The sequence below is a fragment of the Eriocheir sinensis genome, unplaced genomic scaffold (assembly GCF_024679095.1).
Source record: "Eriocheir sinensis breed Jianghai 21 unplaced genomic scaffold, ASM2467909v1 Scaffold1449, whole genome shotgun sequence".
NCBI classification, from domain to species: domain Eukaryota; kingdom Metazoa; phylum Arthropoda; class Malacostraca; order Decapoda; family Varunidae; genus Eriocheir; species Eriocheir sinensis.
In genome coordinates this window covers 6,138-13,121 of record NW_026110794.1, presented here as the reverse complement: position 1 = coordinate 13,121, position 6,984 = coordinate 6,138, and the positions used below count along the sequence as shown (strand labels likewise).

Below are 6,984 nucleotides of genomic sequence, written 5' to 3'. Positions count from 1 at the left end.
TTTTGGACTGTGGTTCCCCAGCACGGGGTGTTCTCTTATCTTGTTAATCAAGTAGTAAGCAAAGCAGCTCTGCCAGTCCATTTTAGGAGTCTCTTGGTGGGCCATCTTCCACTGCTCCTCACTCCTCAGCCACTGCCGTCGTCTGTTTGTTTACATACAGCCGTGAGGTACCCACGAACCCACGCTCTTACTCACAACTGTTTTCCAATCATACGGACAACCAACAGCTCGCTCCCGGTTGGGCATACGGGCAACTGCGGTTACCCATAGCCCCAATGGTTGGACACCGCCTTTTAAGGCAGCACGCATGACGCTGACGGTAGGTAGACATGACCCGTACATGTCAAAGGACCGTGAAACTCGTGGCGGTAATGCGCTAAAGTCGTGATGGTAAGAATTTAGGACTAAGCGCTAAACTCGAGGATCGTGAAACTTGGATAGCGCGAAACTCGAGAGGGTACTGTATATCAATATTGACAACATTTTGTGAAAGGGGTAACACACTTAATGTGGTATGTTAAATTGGGTAACAAGTTGAAAAAGTTTGGGAACCACTGCTCTAGAGGAACTGTCAAAGGGAAATCAAGAATGAGCTTCCGGGCACAGCATGAGCCAAGAATAGATGGCGTCACGATAAACACTTTCCTGCACCACGACGGGCTTGGGCCAACTACCACTCTTCCTATGGCTATTTAAAGTGTTTATGTTGTGACTATGCAGTGTCATTACACATTCTGATTAATATCACGACTAAAAATATACCAAGAAATCTTACAATAAATGAGTTAACAAATGACACATTTTGTGTGTTTGTGTGTGTGAGTGTGTGTGTGCGTGTAGACTGTAGCCTAGCACTTTGCAGTAGGGGGAAAAAAATCTAGCCTTAACAGGCCTTAAAACTATCAAGCTTGCAGCTGTGGTCACTGGATATTATCCGTTTATGTGTACTTCTGTCTTGGTATTGTTATGAATGTCGCTTCAGATTTATTTAGGTTAGTTCAAAAGACATGTATCAGTGAATATATTATTGCATTAGTTTATTATTGGTACAGTCTGTTTGTTACTTTGAAACTCAAAAGGGTTTAGGTAGGAATACGAACTTAATTTCATGCATGTTAGAACAAGTTAAGACTTGGCCAATGAGTGCGTAGTACCATCACCCCAGCAATGATACCAAGTCCGTGTGTCCCTCCCTGTAGGATTATCCCTGCCAGCTCATGTGACACTTGCAGTTATTTTTTTGCCCCCCTTCCCCCACACTCCCAAGAATAATCAATAACCAGAATAATTTGAAACATATACAAACCTATCAGAAAAACAGTGTGGTCCTCGTAAATAATGTAAGACTGATGATATCATCAACACGCACTATTTGCCTGACCCGGTGGCCTGTGGCTTACTTTATGTGCACCCACCACCGCCCTGATCACTCCCTCCAAGTTCAGTTTCCGTACCAGTCTTTCTTTTTTTTTTTTCAGCACATGTCTGTGTCCCAATGGCCACCACTGGTGTTAGTGTTGAAGTGAGGCATCGAGACAGTTGCTGTGCTCAGTACTTCTTCTGTCCTTGGTGCCGCTGACTTCAGGACTCCTTGGTGCATCCCACGTCTTGCCTGCTCAATTGCTCACTGAGTGTGGCTTTGAAGCAACCTCGCCGCCTTCTCCGGCAACTCCGAGGTTCCTCAAGGCCAGCGAACTCCTCACATCCAGAGTAGTGCTGCAGTGGAGGCTGCAAGGTGCAAGGATGACCTCAACAAATACACCCACACACTCTGGTGTAAGACCTCATGAAAGCCAGGAGTGTGGCAAAAGGTTTAGTAATAAGAGTAACCCCAAACATCACACCCTTACACACACTGGTGCAAGAAACCATGAGTGTGAAGTTTGTGGGAAATGTTTCAGTCAGAAGAGTACCCTCAAGAAACATGCCCTTACACACACTGGTGAAAGAAATCATGAGTGTGAAGTTTGTGGGAAATGTTTCAGTCAGAAGGGTAACCTCAAATTGCACACTCTTACACACACTGGTGCAAGAAATCATGAGTGTGAAGTTTGTGGGAAATGTTTCAGTCAGAAGGGTAACCTCAAATTGCACACTCTTACACACACTGGTGCAAGAAATCATGAGTGTGAAGTTTGTGGGAAATGTTTCAGTCAGAAGAGTACCCTCAACAGACACACCCTTACACACACTGGTGAAAGAAATCATGAGTGTGAAGTTTGTGGGAAATGTTTCAGTGAGAAGGGTAACCTCAAATTACACACTCTTACACACACTGGTGAAAGAAATCATGAGTGTGAAGTTTGTGGAAAATGTTTCAGTCAGAAGAGTAACCTCAAGAAACACACTCTTACACACACTGGTGAAAGAAATCATGAGTGTGAAGTTTGTGGGAAATGTTTCACTGAGAAGGGTAACCTCAAATTACACACACTTACACACACTGGTGAAAAAAATCATGAGTGTGAAGTTTGTGGGAAATGTTTCAGTCAGAAGGGTACCCTCAAGAAACATGCCCTTACACACACTGGTGAAAGAAATCATGAGTGTGAAGTTTGTGGGAAATGTTTCAGTGAGAAGGGTACCCTCAAGAAACATGCCCTTACACACACTGGTGAAAGAAATCAAGAGTGTGAAGTTTGTGGGAAATGTTTCAGTCGGAAGGGTCACCTCAAATTACACACTCTTACACACACTGGTGAAAGAAATCATGAGTGTGAAGTTTGTGGGAAATGTTTCAGTCAGAAGGGTAACCTCAAATTACACACTCTTACACACACTGGTGAAAGAAATCATGAGTGTGAAGTTTGTGGGAAATGTTTCAGTCAGAAGGGTAACCTCAAATTACACACTCTTACACACACTGGTGAAAGAAATCATGAGTGTGAAGTTTGTGGGAAATGTTTCAGTCAGAAGGGTACCCTCAAATTACACACTCTTACACACACTGGTGAAAAAATCATGAGTGTGAAGTTTGTGGGAAATGTTTCAGTCAGAAGAATAGCCTGAAAGTACACACTCTTACACACACTGGTGAAAGAAATCATGAGTGTGAAGTTTGTGGAAAATGTTTCAGTCAGAAGGGTACCCTCAAGAAACATGCCCTTACACACACTGGTGAAAGAAATCATGAGTGTGAAGTTTGTGGTAAATGTTTCAGTGAGAAGGGTACCCTCAAGAAACATGCCCTTACACACACTGATGCAAGAAATCATGAGTGTGAAGTTTGTGGGAAAAGATTCAAACTGAAGAGTACATTGGACAGGCACCTCTTCAGACACTCTGGTCATAAAGGGTTCAAGTGCGATGTTTGTGGGAAACGTTTCACGACTAAGGGTGAGATTGTCAGGCACATGAAGGTCCACTTCTCCTGAGGTGCTGTGCTGATTCACTTCTGCTGTGTGTGTGAGTGCAAGTGTTTGTTGTGGTGGAGTTATAAGGCTGTGTGTAGCACAGAGAACAGAAAATCATCATGTATTGGAACAAATGGTGACTGTAACAGCATGATCTATTATTCACTTTCCATCCTAGGCTGCATGTGGTTGGTGTGTACTGTGAAAGGTTTGATCTTTTTGGTGACTGTGCTGGGCTGGCTGTTGTGGCCAGGGCTTATTGGTTAAGTGTGTGTGTTACTAGTAATAATATAGTGTATTTGGTCTTTCCAGCCGCTAAGCTTAAATCATCATCATCATCATCATCATCATCATTTCATCAATGCCTGCTCCTAGGAGCTCCCACCAGGGGATAGCCATGGCAGAAGAGCTTCCAACTTTCTCTTTCCAGACGCTCCCTCCTTGCCTGCTCAAAGTTTCTCAAAGATCTTTCCCCCTCTCCCTAACGTACTCTTGCACCCTATCCCTCCATTTCACTGGAGGTCGTCCTCTAGCATTCCCTCCCTCTATCTCACTCACATACACCCTTCTGGTCATCTTACTCTCCTCCATTCGCTCCATGTGGCCAAACCACTTTAAGGTCTATTGCTTCACTTCTTCCACCACTCCACACTTCTTCCCTTCACCCCTGTGACACATTCCAAAATGCTCGTACACACTTTCATTACTCATTCCATCCATTCTACTCACACCACAAGCACTCCTCAAATAACTCATCTCCACTGCCTGCACTCTAGACCTCTGACTTTCATTCCAGGCCCCCGTTTCACTTGCATATGTGAGGGTTGGTACTATTATTGTATTTCTCAAATCCCCCTTTACTTCCATGCTCACACTTCTGCCATTCATGATTCGTCCCAAAGACCCTACTACCCTTCTTCCTTGCAATGCCCTTTCTCTTATCTCTCCCTCCATACCACCATGCTTACACATAACTGATCCAAGGTACTTAAACTCATTGACCTCCTCCATTTCTTCACCATTCAAAATTATTTTGCATTCTTTTTCACATTCAGTTCCCACTCTATATGGGCATATAAAATCTTACAAAAGCTTAAAATGTACACATTATAAACACATTGTAAAGAACAAGTACAAAATGACAGGTTAAGAGTTCAGGGATCTAACATATCAGTGGGAGGGTGGATGCAGTATGGTGGTGCCAGGGAGGGGGAGGACATCCTCTTCAAGATGGTGGCAAGGTGTTAGTCCCTGGTCATCCTTAGGTCAGGCACTGATGGCGGGATTCAGGCAGAGCAGTGGGAGGTAACTCAAGCCACAGACTGAACACTGTTGTGCCATACCCTGGGCTGGCGGGACGAGAGAACATAAGAACATAGGAGTCTGCAAGTCTGCAGGTAGGCCTGTACGAGGCAGCTCCTCTGAATCTAAGCTCCCGTGTATCTAACCCCACCTAATATCGCTGTCCATGAATTTATCTAATCTATTTTGGAATGTGACAATTGTATTGGCACTCACCACATGACTGCTAAGAATATTCCACTCATCCACCACCCTGTTTGTAAACCAATTTTTGCCTATGTCCCTGTTGAATCTGAATTTATCCAGTTTAAACCCATTATTTCGTGTCCTACCCGGTTCTCTTACCAACAGAACCTTATGAATGTCTCCCTTATTAAAGTCCTTCATCCATTTATAAACCTCGATCATGTCTCCACGCACCCTTCGCCTTTCTAGAGAATGTGGGGTGGTTGGGGGGACGTGGGCACAGCCTTGGCGGGGGTGGCGTACATTGTGCTCCACTTGAGTGACAAGGCTCCAACACAGCAGTCACCAAAGCAGAGCAGGCCTTTCCTGGCAGCAGGGTGGGCAGGATGACAGTTCTGTAGGCAAACCACACCAAACTGGCAGATGAGAAGGGAAGGCCGTGGTAATTGATGGCTTATGGTGTTGTCACTTTCCTGTTTCCACCCATGTGATGTCTCATCTCAACAAGCAAGTCAAATACCACAGCAGCCTTGGGTGGGGGGGGAGGGGGGGCTAACAGCAGTGCCACCACTTCCTTAGAGGCATGAGAGAAGTAACGGGAGAAAGGAATAAGGGAGAAGTTTGGTAATGCAAAGGCGATTTATCAATTCTCTCCATACACTCCTGTCTTCTTCTTCCCCTACTTCTCTTAGGTGTTCTACCCCCCCCCATCCCTCTCTTCCCCAATCATAATTATAACAGGTTCCATTTACATGTGTTTTTTATGCCCACAAATCTCAGTATACCACTTGGGAATTCATGTAAAGATAAAAAAGCATTTAGAGAAACGAGTTTTACTCAGAGGGGCACGAGACACGGCACTAGGCTCACGGAGGCGAGCAGGGGCACGGAGACAGCGAGGCAGCTAGTGGCGCAAGTCCACCTCAGGCAACGGCTGTATCCACTCTCTCCCGCCCCGCTGCGGTGCATCCCCCCCGCCAGCCACCTCACATATACCTCCGCACCCCAAACTAGCGCCCTTAAAGTACAACAGTAATGTACAAAAATACCCCCCTAATGTACAAAAATACCCCCCTGGAGTAACACTATTCCCCCCCCCTCCCGGCCTTCGCCTCTCTCGCCAAGGGCGCCGCTGGGGAGATGCAGGTGGTGGCAGGCAGGTGGTGGCACCCAGAGGGGCGTCAGCAGCCCCAAGTCCCTCCTCAGGGTAGTCACTGACGTCTGTCGCTTCGCCCGCACCGCCCAAGTGCTCGTCCGCTTCACGGTTGACTTCTGACGCATCCTCCTCGCTGCTGCTGGGGCTTACGTCTTCTCCTCACAGGTGCCCAGCTTGGCACCAGCAGGTACCTCGCGGGCCTCGTCAAAGAGGTCAGCCACCAACACTGCAACCAGCTCCTCCTGTGCCCCAAAGGGGCTCTGCCCATCAGCCACGCCGTCAACCAGCCGCAAGTCCTCAGTGGGCTCTTCCATGCCTTCCGCTCTAGGCAACGCTCTGGACAGTCGACACTGGCTCCTGGCCCCCACCCTCGGGGCAAGGAGCCCTCGCTCGGCCGTAACTACCCCCACGCAGCCAAGCTCGAAAAACCTCTGGAAGCAAGGGCACCTGTCCGCGCACCCTCTCCAGCTTCCGTCCAAGGCCAACGCAAGCCTTGGTCTGAGTCAGGTAGTCGAGGCCCAGCAAGCAAGGCTCCTCCAGACTGGCGACGTCCACCGGTAGCTGCTCCACTGTGCTGTCCACACCGGCACAAGCCTCCACTGGCCCCTTGAGCTGCACACAGTGCCCCGTGTCGGGCTGACCCAAGACTTCCTCTGCCCCAGTGTCCACTGTCAGGCGACATGGCTTCCCATCCACTAGGCCTGCCACTTGCGTCGCTCTGGTCGGGCGGCGGCAGCTTACACCAGGCGGGGCCCAGGGACAGCTGTTGACGGCTGGAATTCGGCCCCCTTCTCCAGCCTGTCCGCGTTTCCTGCCTGCACCACGTCCTTGGGCCTGGGGTAGGTGCTCGAGCGGACACGGCACTAGGCTCACAGAGGCTCACAGGAGCATGGAGCCAGCGAGGCAGCTAGCGGCGCAAGTCCACCTCAGGCAATGTATATATATAGAGAGAGAGAGAGAGAGAGAGAGAGAGAGAGAGAGAGAGAG

At 48.0% G+C, this 6,984-nt stretch overlaps 1 long non-coding RNA gene across 4 annotated transcripts; it reads right to left on the bottom strand.

Annotated features, from left to right (window-relative positions):
- Nucleotides 1–1,012: 1,012 nt before the first annotated feature.
- LOC126990097 (uncharacterized) lies at nt 1,013–5,480 on the bottom strand. 4 transcript variants are annotated; one of them, XR_007744005.1, is made up of 3 exons: nt 5,076–5,480; nt 2,671–4,702; nt 1,013–2,502 (listed from the first exon to the last, which is right to left on the bottom strand). It is a non-coding gene; the product is annotated as an uncharacterized LOC126990097 (long non-coding RNA). The 4 variants fall into 4 exon arrangements; XR_007744006.1 differs by having other exon boundaries at nt 2,671–5,480; XR_007744007.1 differs by having other exon boundaries at nt 1,013–2,334; nt 2,671–5,480.
- Between the last annotated feature and the right edge of the window lie 1,504 nt (nt 5,481–6,984).